The following is a 16,825-nucleotide window of genomic DNA, read 5'->3' on the forward strand; positions in this document are numbered from 1 at the left end:
GCTTCTATGAAGATGCTTTAACTCCCACACACTCTCACCTCAATGACCTGGCATTGGGGAAAGGAGCCATTACAGGGGCAAAGGCTTCTCCTTCTAATCATGCTGGACAATGCTGTCCTCTGCTACATATGCAGCTGGTGCCATGGTTTCCTCCATCTGCACTCATTGGTTTGTGGTTTAGTCCTTGGGAGCTCTCCAATTTGAATACCTTTGATCTTCTTTTGTTGTCTACTTGCTCTCACTAAGACTTTGAGTACTATATCGAATATGTCGGAAGAGAGTGGGAGGCTTTGCCTAGTCCCTGATTTTAAATACTTTGTGCAGCATGAAAAGAACACAATTCAGGGATCTATCTGGCCACTCTTCTACCAATGTATTAAGTCATAGGACTCTGGAACAAGAAACTTTCCTGGGTTTCTACAACACATTCCTCAACTCTGGCATAAGAAGATAGATTAAGGTATCTTTATACACATGATTCCCCATGTGATGTGGATGATTTTCTTCCTGGGAACACCTTGAATTTCTTTGTTTACACTTAGTGCCATTGATATGAAGTGTTTCTTTTAATGTATATATTCAATTGCAAGGCTAGGTGCTTAGTTTTGTAGTCTGGAGAGAGGGAAAGATGATGGAGAGAAGAAAGTGGAGGGGCAGATGGAGAATCAGAGTCTGCAGTAGAGGAAGTTGAAGGAGGGGAATGGAGAGAAGAAGGGGAAGTAGAACAGGGGGTGAAAATATAGGAGGCATTGAAGGGATTAGAGGAAGAAGGTGGTAGAAGACAATATGAACTGGAGTTAGAAATGGAGTGAGTGGAGCAGATGGTGAGGAAGAAGAGATGGAAATGGATGAGGTGGGGGAGAAAAAGCATTAGAGGAAGAAGAGAGGAAGGAAGAAGGAAGAGAGGAAGGCAAGCAGTCATTTTCAATACAAAAATATAAGAAATAGTACCAGACTGAGTCTAGTTGTGGAAAGAAAAGAGTGGGAAGAGGAGGGAGGAGGGAAGAGATTATGTAACAAGGAGGAGACAGAAGGTATAATTGGATCCCAGGCCTGTAAGATCTTCAGAGTGAGCTACATTTGCCAACCTGACAGGAGGAACATGACCCTGCATGTCGGTTTTCTATTGGTTTCAATCTGCCTGTTTCACAGCCTTTTCAGTTTTCAAGAAGAAGGTAAGGGAGTGAAGTGAGTGTGTCTTGTGGTGGATTTTTGATGAAGCAGCCTGGTATATCATTGTCATACATAACAAACTCTGAGATGTCCTGGAGGGGAGAGGCCATTCTGATTTCGTGTGTTCTAATAAATGAAAAGGAAAGGCAAGTTCTCTACAAAACATGATCTTACAAAAGGCTCAAACCTAGCAAGAAAAAAACTAACAGGAGAGAAAGAATGAGAATGATAATTGGGGTATTCTTGTGGCAGAAATCACATGACAGAACAAGTATTCTCTTCATTTTGATATGTTTGACATGGCTACATAAGGTGAAAAGGAGACTGAGTTTTGTAAAGTCTATTCTACTCCCTTATTTAAATTGTGTTGTCCTGAGTGACTCTGAAATGGCTATTTACTGAAGGATTGCTTTCCAGTTCCTGTCTTAGTGTTGTGAGGACTGTGCAGAGCTCTGCAAACTATGCTTTATGGAGTGGCTAAGAGTCACTTAAGTACTCCTCAGCACATCTTTGCATCTAAAAATAATTAAAAGAGTGGATAAATCTTTAAAAGTGAAAGAGAAAAAAGGAAGATGCTCTTTGTATAACCACGTTTATATCAACTGGAATTCCTATTTTATTATTATTGAAAGGCAGCACTTTTTTCCGTAGCTATATATTTTTATTTGAAAAACTTAAATTATATTTATTTGTGTATGTGCATGTACACTTGTATATCATAGTGCGCATATAGAGATCAAAGGAAAACTTGCAGGAGTCTGTTCTCTCCTTCCACTATATAGATTCTGGGGGACTACACTCAGGCCATCAGCTTTGTCAGCAAGCACCTCTATCCCCTGAGCCATGCTGTTGGCTCGGTTCTCTCTTTTATCATGTACACACAGTACATAATCCAATAAACTACTTAAGATGTTCCTAAGACTTTTTTCATGTTATCCTGAACTTAAAATGATGCAGTGATGTTTTGTTTTTAGTCATCCAATTATTGCTTATTTATGATCCTCCTTTAGACAGCTTACAAACATTTGCTTTTGGAGGATACCACAAAGGATACCATCATTGCCTTTTTTCCCAAAAGACTTATTTTATATGTATGAGTGTTTTGGCTTCAGGATTATACATATACCATGTGCATGCCTGGTGACCATGAAGAGTGGAAGATATGCCCTGGAACTGGCATTACAGATGGTTGTGAGTTGCCATGTGGATCCTGAAAACTGAATTCAAGTCCCCTGCAAAAGCAGTGAGGGCTCTTAAACACAGAGCCATCCCCAGGTGTCACCTCAGTTTTTGTATCATGTTGTCTTTTTGGGGGAGTTGTATCTCATCATAGTGGTGATCAGAAGACAACTTGTGAGATCCCAATCTCTTCTTTCCACTATGTGGGTTCTAGGGATCTGATTTGTGTCCTCAGACTTGGCTTGGTGGGAAGTGCCTACAGGCCTTTTGTTTGAGCCACTGAAGTGCATACTGAAGGCTTGTGGTGCTAACTCTAGTCAGTGTGGGCTGTAAAGATCATATTAGTGTAATAGCCAGTCTAAAGATGAAAGAATATGATCAGAAGTTAGAAGCATTATGCTTTCAGAGAAATCCAATAATGAAAATCATCAAATCGTAGCACTTTGGCAGTGATATCATGGTAGGATTTGGAGTGAAAAATTAAACATCACAAATATCTTTAGTCAATGATTGAATAGGCAAGTGGGAAGACAGAAGAAACAGGATTTGATACCGAAACCATTATGATTATAGTCTGAAGATGGAGAAGTAAGAGTTGGAAACACTTCACAGAGGGCTGGTTTGAGTGATCTATTTCCAGGGCTGAAATTATTATTTTAGGAATAAACTATATAATCAATAGCTTGCAAATGGTAACCCCTCCTGTAAACTATTTCTTCTACTTTTGTTTAGAATTGTAATTATTTTTAAGAATTTCATACATACATACAGTAAAAATAATTTTACTCTTTGATTTACACCTACATGTCCTATTCACAAATCTTTTTTAAAACGTATTATTTTTTCTGAAAATTTTTTAGGAATTTTATGTCATGTACCACATCACACCTATTTCCCAGTCCTCCCCTGTATACCCTCCCTCTTGTGACCCCACTAAAATAACCAAGTCCAATTTGTGTTATTTCTATACTCACTGGAACATGGTCAATCTCTCTTAGCCTGCCCCTTAAATAGAACTGAATTGTTTCTCTCTCACACTCCATACCAGAAGCCATCAATTGTGGAGAACTAACACCAGCATTCTTATCACACTTTAATAGTTCTCTTCAATGGCTCAATATTAGGCTGCTACTATTTTGGGGAGGAGGTGGTGGTTGGGGATATGGTAAAGGTTGTCATAGAAGCCTTTCATGTCCCTCTTTCTCAACTATGCATTAACAGTCATTGATATAACTGCAGAAGTAGCTTTTTTGGTCTTTACAGTCAGCTGGAACATGGACCATGGGCTTCCACATAGCTTCTAGTGACTGTACGGACAATGAACATGGCCTTAGAGTGCAATAGGCCCAAAGACATATACAAGGCCCTTAAAGGCAACCTGAACTTCAGAAATCACCATGGTTTCAGATGGTCATGAAAACTATTCACATCAACATGGCCCCCAGTGGCAGCAAGGTTCATGAACATAAACATGGATTTGGTGGCAGTTCAGATCATGGACATCCTCATGCTCTTTGGTGGCAACATTGACCACAAACAGACCCAGGATACAGTAGGACCTCTGACCCAGACATGGTCCTTGGTAGCAGCATGAATCAAATATCACCATGGCTTCAGATGACAGCCCAGGCCACCCACAACAATATGGTCCCCTGTAGTAGGATGGTCCACAGGTATCAACATGGACCCAGGCTACAACACTGACCACAAGCATTCACATGGTTTTTGGTAGTAACATAGATCATGGATATCAACATAGACGCTGGCTTTGGTAGGACCATGGGCCCAGGAATACTGCTCAGTGTCAGTATGGATCAGAAAATCACCATGGCCTCACGTGGCAGCACAGGCCATTCAGATAAAATATGTCTCCCTGATGAAGCACAGTTCCCAAACATCAGCATGGCTTTGGATGGAAATGGACATCTGAAGCACTTTGGTGTTATTGCAGGCTATGGACATCAACACAAACTCCATATCTTCAAGACCAAAAGTCCAGCCATGGCCCTTGAGGACAACAGTAGCACAGACATCACTATTGCCTTAGGTGGCAGTTCAGATTATTCAGATCCATGTGACCCCAACAATAGTATGGCCCATGGAATTCAATATGGTTTCAGGAGGTAGTACAGACCATAGTCATCTGCATGGCCTTTTGTGGTAACATGGACAACAGACATCAACAGAGGCCCTCAATACAGTAGGACCATAGATACAGTATGACATAGAACATAGCCTTTGGAGGTAGCACAGATACAGACATTACCATGGTGTTAGGTGGCAGTGCAGTCCACTCACATCAGCCTGGTTCTCAGTGCTGCTGCATCTCGTCACGTCTCCAGATCTGTCTATTTCCACAGTGCAAGAAGCAGATTTTTCTCCTTTTTTTCTATCTTTCCAATCTCTCAATCACGTATTTGCTCTTCATAATTGTGCCCACGACTTGTCCATGAAAGCAAGGAGGCCTGAGTGTCTTCTAATGCCTGTGATCCCAAACATTTTTTGTGTTTATTTTATTGGATATTTTATGTATTTACATTTCAAAGGTTATCCCCCCTCCCATTCCCCTACTCCAGTTTCTTTTTTCCCCCTCCACCTTTATTAAATTGGGTATTTCTTATTTACATTTCAATTGTTATTCCCTTTCCTGATTTCCAGGCCAACATCCCCCTAACCCCTCCCTCTCCCCTTCTATATAGGTGTTCCCATCCTGACCCTCCACCCATTGCCGCCCTCCTCCCAACAATCCCGTTCACTGGGGGTTCAGTCTTGGCAGGACCAAGGGCTTTCCCTTCCACTGGTGCTCTTACTAGGCTATTCACTGCTACCTATGCAGTTGGAGCCCAGGGTCAGTCCATGTATAGAATTTGGGTAGTGGCTTAGCCCCTGGAAGCTCTGGTTGGTTGGCACTGTTGTTCATATGGGGTTTCGAGCCCCTTCAAGCTCTGCAAGTCCTTTCTCTGATTCCTTCAACGGGGTTCCCGTTCTCAGTTAAGTGGTTTGCTGCTGGCATTTGCCTATGTATTTGCTGTATTCTGGCTGTGTCTCTCAGGAGAGATCTACATCCGGTTCCTGTCAGTCTGCACTTCTTTTCTTCATCCATCTTATCTAGTTTGGTGGCTGTATATGTATGGGCCACATATGGGGCAGGCTCTGAATGGGCATTCCTTCAGCCTCTGTTCTAAACTTTGCCTCCCTATTCCCTCCCAAGGGTATTCCTGTTCCCATTTTAAAGAAGGAATGAAGCATTCACATTTTGGTCATCCTTCTTGAGTTTCATGTGTTCTGTGCATTTAGGGTAATTAGAGCATTTGGGCTAATATCCACTTATCATTGAGTGCATACCATGTGTGTTTTTCTGTGATTGGGTTACCTCACTCAGGATAATATTTTCCAGTTCCATCCATTTGCCTATGAATTTTATAAAGTCATCGTTTTTGACAGTGGAGTAGTACTCCATTGTGTAGATGTACCACATTTTCTGTATCCATTCCTCTGTTGAAGGACATCTGGGTTCTTTCCAGCTTCTGGCTATTATAAATAAGGCTGCCATGAGCATAGTGGAGTATGTCCTACCCCTGTTTCTAAGAAGATGTTACCACTCGCACCCACCGAATCCCAACTCAATGCCCTGGCATTCCCCTACACTGGTGAAACTAGCCTTCAGAGGACCAAGGGCTTCTCCTACTGATGCCAGACAATGCTAATCCTCTGCTACATATGTGGCTGGAGCCGTGGGTTCCTCCATGTGTACTCATTGGTTGGTGGTTTAGTCTCCGGGAGCTCTAAGAGGGTCAGCTTTGTTGATATTGTTGTTCTTCCTATGGGGTTGCAAACCACTTCAACTCTTTCAGTCCTTTCTCTATCTCCACCACTGCAGTCTCCATGCTCTGCCCGATGATTAGATGCAAGCATCCTCATCTGTATCTGTAAGGCTCTTGCAGAGCCTCTCAGGAGACATTCATATCAGGCTCCTGTCACCAAGTACTTCTTAGCACCAGCAATAGTTATTGATTTTGGTGGCTGTCTATGGGATGGATCCCCAGGTGGGGCAGTCTCTGGATGACCTTTTATTCAGTCACTGCTCCACTCTTTGTCCCTGTATTTTCTCCAATGTGTGTTTTGTTCTCCCTTCTAAGAAGGACTGAAGCATTCACATTTTGGTCTTAGACAGTGAGTGGAGCAAACGCGGGGTTCTACCTCTGGGCTGAGGAGTGAGAGCACTCCTGGCAGACCAGCTTTCTGAGAGCAGGTTTTATGTCTGGAGTGCTGTGGAACAGCCCCAGTTCTAGGCGCATGTCGAGACTGGAAGCCCAATTTTAAAAAAAAAATTCATTAAGTCTAGTTTATGGAACACATTTGAGCATGGGTATAGGCAATTCGGACCTGGAAGCCATGGACTCCTATCAGTAGCTATACCCTCAAAAAAGAATAATGCTCTCTCACAGAAGCTTCTGGCTGTCAATAGCTTCCCAGTAAGACATGTGCCTAGAGTTCACCTACCACGTCTCCCCTGTCTATGCTGGAGCTTTGGTTATATTGATCATTTGCAAGATATCTACAGCTGCTACGAGTGTGATAGCCAAACCATACCATGTCCAGAGAACATCATTTCACACTTCTCCCTACACTTTGGCTCTTCTATTCTTTCTGTTTCTTTTTCTGCATTGTTTCTGAAGCTCCATTGAGAGGGGCTTGATATAGATATCCCATTTAGGGCTGAGCACTTAATAGCTATGTTTTCTTGTTTCAAAGCTCTCATTACTCGTATTTTGATGTTAATCCTAGCGAGCACCTCCAAACTTACTCTTCTTGAAAGATATTTCTCTTTTTAATTTCTGTAACTTTGGATCACCATATAGTAGAGTTGGTTGGTAGGCAATGGACACTAGTAGAGGTTTCTGTGTTGCTTTGTTTGTTTTATGCACTTGTGGAAAGTGTTATGGCTTCCTCTTCTCCTGAGCCTATAAGAATATTGTGTTTTCTGTGACTCGTTGCAGAGGAATATCTCCATGCAGTTAATCTAGGAGGCTGATGAAACACAGTGTTGCACATGGATTGCTGACATCATCCTATATTGCCTATGTGTCAATAGGATCAAGGGTGAGACTGGACAATCAGCACCAAGGTGACTAGGTGGAGTCAAAACCTGTTACACTTTGGGTTCTAGAAATCTTCTGGAGACAGGAAACCCATTTCAGGTCCAGCAAAGTATGTCTACTCACTGGGAACTATGGTTAGAGCCACAGGCTCAGTATAACATCTGAAACCACAGTTGTATAGAGTTAAGTTTCTTCAGCAACAATTGGAATGGGATGAATACTCTCACAATGACCCAAGAGACCAAAACTCAATTTAAAAAAACACACTCTTCTCTCTCTCTCTCTCTCTCTCTCTCTCTCTCTCTCTCTCTCTCTCTCTCTCTCTCTCTCTCTCTCTCTCTCAATATATTCCAGCTGAAGTTTCCCTTCCCTCCACTCCTCTTGGTTCCCCAGCACCCCTGGAACCTCCACTCCTCCTCCATTTTCATTCAGAAAAAGAGCAGGTCTCCAGGGATATCAATTGAAAATGGCATAACAAGATACAAAAATCTAGGCACAAACCCTCATATCAAGGTTAAGTGATGTAGCCCTGAAGGAGGAAAAGGTCCCCTGAACAGGTGAAACAATCTGATAGTCCCCACTCCCATTAGGAGTCCCATAAAAACACCAAGCCAACAACCATAACACATATGAACAGGACCTACCTTAGACTCATGCAGGTTTCATGATTGCCACTTTAGTCTCTATGAAAAGCTCCACTTATTTATTAGACCCTGAGCACTAGAGCCAAAGCTAATCCATGCACTAACCTCTAAGGACACTGAGCTAGATTCATAGTCACTCAGGGTACTCTCTTGTCTTGTAGAAGCCATGATACTTTAATACTTAATTTTAAAGTAGTTAAAAATTTTGGGTGACTTGAACTTGCACGGGTCTTGTGCATGCTGTTACAACCACTGTGAGTTCAAATGTACAATATAGGAATAAAAAATTTTGCATAAATTTAGCGAGATATTTTTGTCTCTAATTCTAAATGTTAAAAAAAATAGTGAAATAAATATTTGTTCCTATTTGTATTTTCAGAATATTATGCAGCAACTATAGGTGAATTTGCTTTTTAAAAACCTTTTATTAGAGGTTGTAAAAATGTTCTAGTAAGTGATATCAATGGATATTTCATATTTTTAAAGGATAAAATATCATTTTATGTATATATACTATACAATGAAAAGTAAGCTCCTTTAAAATAGGTAAGGGTTTTTTTTTATGGTTTGAATTTGCATGGGTCTTGTGCATGTTGTCACAGTAGCTGTGAGTTCAAATATGTAACAGTCCTACGATGTATGGAAAACACTCTATATTTGTCGAGTGCATCTCCCTCTGACAATATTTTTTAAATTCATTAATCATTTTGTTTGTTTATGTTTCATATATTATCCCAATTCCCTGTCTTCCCTCCATATTTCCCATCCTCCTCCTCTTTGACTCTAAGAGAATGCTCCCCTACCCATCCGCCAACCTACTCCCATCTCATCCCTCTAACATCCCCCCTTTCTGTGGCATCAAACTCCACAGGACCAAGTGCATGCCCTCCCACTGATGCAGTCCTCTGTTACATATGTAGTGGAAGCCATGAACAGGCCCATATAATCTTTGGTTGTTGGTTTAGTGCCTGGGAGCTCTGAGGGGTCGAGTTAGTTGATATTGTTATTCTTCCTATGGGGTTGCAATCCCCCCTTCAGCTCCTTCATCCCTTCCCCTAACTCTTCCATTGAGGTCCCCAGGCTCAGTGAATGATGGGATGAGAATATCTGCATCTTTCTTAGTTAGGTGCTGCCAGAGCCCCTCAGAGGACAGCCATACCACACTCCTGTCTGCAAGCACATCTTGGCATCAGCAATAGTGAGTGTTGGGGTTTGGTGTCTACAGATGGATAGATCTCAAGATTCCTTCAGTCTCTGCTCCATTTTTGTTTCTGCATTTTCTTTAGACAAGGACAAATCTGGGTTAGAAATTTTTTGATGGGTGGGTGGCCCCATCCCTCCACTGGGGGACATGTCTATCTACTGAAAGTGATCCATTTAGGTTCTCTTTCCCCAGTGTTGGGTATTTCAGTTAATGTCATTCACATTGGGTTCTGGAGATGTCTCACATCTCTGGTGTCTGGAACTTTCTAGTAGTTCTCCACCTTCCCCACACTCCACTGTTACTTATTTCTATTTATTCTCCTGGCCCTCTAAACTTCTATCCTGTCTCTACAAATTCATGGTCTGCTTCCCTTTTTCCCTCCCCCTGCCCTCTTCCACCTAGGTCCCTCACCCTGACTCCCATGATTATTTAGTTACCCTTTCTAAATGGGTTGGAACATCCACACTTTGGTGTTCCTTCTTGCTAAACTTCATATGGTCTATGAGTTGTATCATGGGTGTTCTGAGATATAGGACTAATATTCACTTATCAATGAGTACATACCACGTATGTCATTTTGGGTATGGGTTAACGTCACTCAGCATGATATTTTTTAGTTTCATCTATTTGCCTACAAAGTTCATGAAATTGTCATTTTTAATAGGTGAGTATTATCTCATTCTATAAAGTTTCACATTTTCTGTATCAATTTTTCCATTGAGGGACATCTGGTTTGATTCCACATTCTGGCTGTTATACATAAGGCTGCTATGAGCGTAGTGGAGCATGTGTCCTGCAGCATCTTTTGGCTGAATGTCCAGTAGTGGTATACCTCTGTCTTCAGAAAGAAATACTGCTAATTTTCCAAGTGGTTTTACTAGCTTGCCATCCTACCTAAAATGAAGGAGTATTCCTCTTTCTCCATATTCTTGTCAGGATCTACTGTTACCTGAGTTTTTGATCTTAGCCATTCTGACTGTTGGGATGTGGAATTTCAGGGTTGTTTTGATTTGTATTTCCCTGATGACTAAGGATGTTGAACATTTCTTTAGGTGCTTCTCAGCCATTCAGTATTCCTCAGTTGAGAAATCTTTGTTTATATCTTGTACGCCATTTTTAATTGGGTTATTTAGTTTTCTAGAGTGTAACTTCTTGAGTTCTCTGTATATTTTGGATATTAACCCTCTATCAGATCTAGGCTTGCTAAAAACCTTTTCCCAAGCAACAGGTTGCCATTTTGTCCTTTTGACAGTGTCCTTTGCCTGACAGAAGCTTTCCAGTTTCATTGGGTCCCATTTGTCTATTGTTGATCTTAAAGCCTGCTATATTGGTGTTCTGTTCAAGAAAATTTCTCTTGTGCTGATGTGTTTAAGGCTTTCCCACACTTTTTCTTTCTTTTGTTTTTAAAATTGGATACTTCTTTATTTACATTTGAAATGGAATTCCCTTTCCCAGTTTCCTGTCCATAAGTCCCCTATTCCCTCCACTCCCCTTCTTCTATAAGGGTGTTCCCCTCCTGATCCATCCCACTTACTCCCCCCCCCATATTCCCTTACACCACGGTCCAACCTTGACAGGACCAAGGGCTTCTCTTCCATTGGTGCCCAACAAGGCCATCTTCTGCTACATATGCAGTTGGAGCCATGGGTCAGTCTATGTATCATCTTTGAGTAGTGGTTTAGTCCCTGGAAGCTCTGGTTGATTGACAATGTTGTTGTTATGGGGTTGAAAGCCCCTTCCACAATTTCAATCCTTTCTATAATTCTAAAATGGGTGTCCCATTCTCAGTTCAGTGGTTTGCTGCCAGCATTCACCTCTGTATTTGACATGCTCTGGTTGTGTCTCCCAGGAGAGATCTATATCCAGTTTCTGTCAGCTTGCACTTCTTAGTTTCATCAATCTTATCTAGTTTTGGTGGCTGTATATATATGGGCCACAAGTGGGGCAGGCTCTGAATGGCCATTTCTTCAGTCTCTGTTCTAAACTTTGCCTCCATATCCCCCTTTTAAGGAGTGAGGCATCCTCATTTCCATCATCCTTCTTGAGCCTCATGTGGTCTGTAGACTGCATCTTGAGTAGCTAGAGCATTTAGGCTAATATCCACTTATCAATGAGTGCATACCATGTGTGTTTTTTCTGTGATTGTGTTACCTCACTCATGATGATATGTTCTAGTTCAATTCATTTGACTCTGAATTTCATGAAGTCATTATTTTTGATAGCTGAGTAGTATTCCACTGTGTAGATGTACCACATTTTCTGTATCCATTCCTCTGTTGAAGGGCATCTGGGTTCTTTCCAACTTTGGTTATTATAAGTAAGGCTGCTATGAACATAGTAGAGCATGTGTCTTTATTGTATGTATGAGCATCTTTCGGGTGTATGCCCAGGAGAGGTATAGCTGGGTCCTCAGGTAGCGTAGTGTCCAATTTTCTGAGGAACCTCCAGACTGATTTCCAGAGTGGTTATACCAGATTGCAATCCCCCCAACAATGGAGGAGTGTTCCTCTTTCTCCACATCCTCACTAGCATCTGCCGTCACCTGAGTGTTTTATCTTTGCTATTCTGACTTGTGTGAGGTAGAATCTCAAGGTTGTTTTGCTTTTCCTTTCCCTGATGAGTAAGGATGTTGAACATTTCTTTAGGTATTTCTCAGCTATTCCCCCACTTTTTCTACTATTAGATTCATTGTATCTGGTTTCATGTGGAGATTCTTGATCCACATGTACTTGATCTTTGTCCAAAGAGATAAAATGGATTAATTTGTATTTTTCTACATGCAGAATCTCAGTTACATCAGCACCATTTGTTGAAGATGTTGTCTTTTACCCCACTCTATGTTTTTGGCTTCTTCGTCAAAGATCAAGTGATCATAGGTGTGTGGGTTCATTTCTGGGTCTTCAATTCTATTTCATTCATCTGCCTGCCTGTCTTTGTACCAACATCATTCAGTTTTTATCAATATTGCTGTTTAGTACAGCTTGAGATCAGAGATGGTGATTCCCTTAGTTCTTTTATTGTTGCAGATTATTTTAGTTATCCTGGACTTTTTGTTATTCCATATGATGTTGAGAAATGTTCTTTCTATCTCTTTGAAGAATTGAGTTGGAATTTTTACAGGAATTGCATTGAGTCTGAAGTTTGATTTTCGTAAGATGTCCATTTTTACTACTCTAGTCCTGCCAATCTGTCAGCATGGGAGATCAAACTTCTGAGGTCTTCTTCAAACTCTTTTTTCAGAGACTTGAATTTCTTGTCATACAGGTCTTTCACTTGCTTGTTTAGAGTTATGCCAAGATATTTTATATTATTTGTAACTATTACAAAGGGTGTTGTTTCCCTAATTTCTTTCTCAGCTCATTTATCCTTTGTGTAGAAGAAGGTTACTTATTTGTTTGAGTTTATTTTGTATACAGCTAATTTGCTGACATTGTTAATCAGCTGTAGGAGTTCCCTGGTAACATTTTGGGATTTGCTTATGTATACTATCATATCACCTGAAAATAGTGATGTTTTGACATCTTCCTTTCCAATTTGTATCCCCTTGATCTCCTTTTGTTTTCTAATTGCTCTAGCTAGAACTTTTGAGTACTATATTAAATAGGGAAAGAGAGAATGGGCAGCCTTGTCCCTGATTTTAGAGGGTTTGCTTCAAATTTCTCTCCATTTAATTTGACTGTGGCTGTTGGTTTGCTGGATATTGCTTTTATTGTGTTTATGTATGGGTCTTGAATTCCTGTTCTTTCCAAGACTTGTAATATGAAGAGGTGTAGTATTTTGTCAAAGGCTTTTTGAACATCTAATGAAATGATTGTATGATTTTGTTCCTTGAGTTTGTTTATATAGTGATTTACATTGATCAATTTCTATATATTTAATCATTCCTGCATCCCTTGGATGAAACTTACTTGATCATGGTAAATTATCATTTTGTTTTGTTTTTGGATTTGATTTGTGAGAATTTTATTGTGTATTTTGCATTCATATTCCTAAGCAAGATTTGTCCGAAGATCTTTTTTGTTGAGTCTTCATCTGGTTGAGTTATCAGCCTAACTGTGGCTTCATAAAATGAATTATGCAGTATTCATTCTGTTTCTATTTTGTGGAATAGTTTGAAGAGTATTGATATTAGGGCTTCTTTGAAGGTCTGATAGATTTCTGCAAAAAAAACATCTGGCTCTGGGCATTTGGGAGGTGGGGAGAGACTTTTAATGATTGCTAATATTTCCTTAGGGGTTATAAGACTGTTTAGATAGTTTATCTGGTATTAACTCAACTTCAGTATAGGGAATACGTATATAAGAATTCCATTTCGTTTAGATTTTCCAGTTTTGTTGAGCATAGGCTTTTGTAATAAGATCTGATTTTTTTCAATTTTCTCAGTTTCTATTGTTATGTCTACCTTTTCATTTTTGATTTCATTAATTTGGATACTCTCTCTGTGCCCTTTATTTCTTCTGGCTAAGAGTTTATTGTGTTGATTTTATTAAAGAACCAGCTCTTGGTACTGTTGATTCTTTCTATACTTCTCCTTGTTTCTAATTGGTTGATTTCAGTCCTGAGTTTGATTATGTCCTGTTGTATACTCCTCCTGGGTGTATTTGCTTCTTTTGTTCTAGAACTTTCAGATGTTCTGTTAAGTTGTTAATGTATGTTCTTTCCACTTTTTTTTTTATTAAGGTACTCCATGCTATGAATTTTCCCCTTTGCACTGCTTTCACTGTGACTCATCAGTTTATGTATGCTCTGCCTTCATTTTCATCAAATTCTAAAGTCATTAATTTCTTTCCTTATTTCTTACCTGACCAAGTTATCACCAAGTAGAGAGTTATTCACTTTCCATGGGTATGTGGACTTCCTGTTGTTTTGTTGTTATTGAAGATGGTTCTTATTCTGTGGAGGTCTGATAGAATGTATGGGATTATTTTAATTTTCTTGTGTCTTTTGAGGCTTGTTTTCTGTCCCATTATATGGTTAGTTTTGGAGACAGTATCATGAGGTGTTGAGAAGAAGACATATTCTTTTGTTTTAGGTTGAAATGCTCTTTAGATATCTGTTAAATCCATTTGATTCATAACTCCTGTTAGTTTCTGTGTATCTCTGTTTAGTTTCAGTTTCCATGATCTTTCTCTTGTTGAGAGTGGGGTGTTGAAGTCTCCCACTATCATTGTGGGGGATTCAATGTGTGTTTTGAAGTTTAGTAACATTTCTTTTAAAAATATGGGTGCCCTTGCATTTGGTGGTAGATATTCAGATTTGAAAGTTCGTCTTGGTGGATTTTTCCTTTGATTAGTAAAAAGTGTCCTTTCTCATCTCTTTTAATAACTTTTGGTTTAAAGTTTATTTTTTGTGTATTACAGTGGTTATTCCAGCTTGTTTCTTTAAACCATTTGCTTGGGAAATTTTTTCCAGCCTTTTACTCCGAGGTTATGTCTGTCTTTGTCACTGATGTGTGTTTCTTGAATACAACAAAATGCTGGATGCTATTTATGTAGCCAGTCTGTTAGCGTATGTGTTTTTATTGGGGAATTGAGTTCACTGATGTTGAGAGATATCAAAGAGCAATCATTCTTTGTTACTGTTATTTTTGTTTAAATGTGGTATTATATTTGTGTGGTTCTCTTCTTTTTGGTTTCTTGTGAGGTTATTAATTTCGTGGTTTGTCTTCAGTATATTTTTCCTCCATGTGTTGGGGTTTTCCTTCTATCATCTTCTGTGGGGTTGGATTAGTGGAATGATATTGTTTAAATTTATTTTTGTTGTGGAATATCTTGGTTTCTCCATCTATATTAATTGAGAGGTTTGCTGGATATAGTAGCATTGGCTGGCATTTGTGTTCTCTGATGAACTGCATAACATCTTTCCAAGATCTTCTAGCTTGTAGAGTCTCTGATGAGAAGTCTGTTGTAATTTGATAGATCTGCCTTTGTATGTTACTTGGATTTTTTCTCTTACAGCTTTTAATATGTTTCCTTGTTATGTGTATTTCCTAATTTGAATATATTGTGATGGGAGGAATATTTTTGGTACAATCTATTTGGTGTTCTGTGGGATTCTTGTATATTTATGATCATCTCTTTCTTCAGGTTAGAAAAGTTTTCTTCTATGATTTTGTTGAAGTTGTTTCTTGGTCTTTTGAATTGGGAATCTTCACTCTATTGTGTTCCTATTATTCTTAGGTTTGGTGTTTTCATTGTATCCTTAATTTCCTAGATGTTTTGGGTTAGAAGCATATTGTGCTTAGTAATTTTCTAACTCTTGTGCCAGTATATTCTATTGTATCTTTTATAGTTTAGATTCTCTCTATCCCTTGTATTCTGTTGGGGGTGCTTGCATCTGTATCTCCTGATCACCCTCCTAGTTTTTCCATCTCTAGGGTTGCTTTCCTTTGTGATTTCTTTATTGTTTATTTCCATTTTTAGATCCTCAGCTGTTTTATTCAATTTCTTCACATGTTTGATTGTGTTTTCTGTATAAGAGATTTATGTATTTCCTCTTGAAGGGCTTCTACCTGTTTACTTGTGTTCTCCTGTATTTCTTTAAGGGAGTTATTTATGTCCTCCTTAAGGTTGTCTTATCATCTTCATGATATGCGATTTTAGATCAGAATCTTGATTTTCAGGTATGTTGGGGTATCCAAGGCTTTCTATGGAGGGAGAATTGGGTTCTGATATTGCTAAGTGGCATTTGTTTCTGTTACTTATGTTTATGTGCTTGCCTCTCACCATCTAGTATCTCAAGTGTTAATTGCCCTCACTGTTTCTGACTAGATCCTGACCCTCCTGTGAGCTTGGTTGTGATGGATCCCTGGCTGTCAAGCTGTCTCTAGGTGTTGGAGGTTAGCTGCACTCTAACCTGGAGTGCAGTCTCTGCCCTGGGTTGAGTTGTGGGCTAAAAGGAAAATATACCTCTGACAGAGCAATGAAATGTGTCATTATGGATACATCAAACTGTTATTTTCTTTTCTCAAAGACTGAATTCTTCAAAAAGTAACAAATCAGACTCTTTTTCTGTATGTGTTTCTATGGTCATTTTTGGTAACACTTTTGGTAATATATTATAAAAATATTTTTCTTTAAAATTCCCTTTCTGATTGATATTTTATTTTTAATTTACTGTTTTAACAAGAGTTATTTCAGTTTTAGTTGTGCATATGTGTGTATGTCTGCCTGTGGGTATGTATATATTAGTGCTGGTGCCCACTGAGGCCAGGAGAGAGCATTAGATTCTCTGCTTCAGTCTTACCTGTTCTTTGAATGTTACAAATTTTCCTTCCCTCAACCATGATGTTCCTTGAGCCTCAGGGGAGGAGTATATGTCATAGATGTTTTGTCTGTGGCTGAACACTCCATAGACACTTACTCTTTGCAATTTGACCAGTTGTGATTTGTAATCATATTGGAATTTTAGTTAGAATGCCATTCCAACTAAACCAAAAAACACAGGATTATATATTGTCAAAAATACTAGTTAACTTGACTAGAGTGGGAACTTCTACTATATATGATATTTTGAATGAGAAA

At 39.4% G+C, this 16,825-nt stretch overlaps 1 pseudogene; it reads right to left on the bottom strand.

The window, feature by feature from the left end:
• The window catches only part of Ncl-ps2 (nucleolin, pseudogene 2), a 436,970-nt pseudogene that overhangs the window by 240,294 nt on the left and 179,851 nt on the right, over nucleotides 1–16,825 (bottom strand).

The sequence above is a fragment of the Rattus norvegicus genome, chromosome 1 (assembly GCF_036323735.1).
Source record: "Rattus norvegicus strain BN/NHsdMcwi chromosome 1, GRCr8, whole genome shotgun sequence".
In the NCBI taxonomy this organism is placed as follows: domain Eukaryota; kingdom Metazoa; phylum Chordata; class Mammalia; order Rodentia; family Muridae; genus Rattus; species Rattus norvegicus.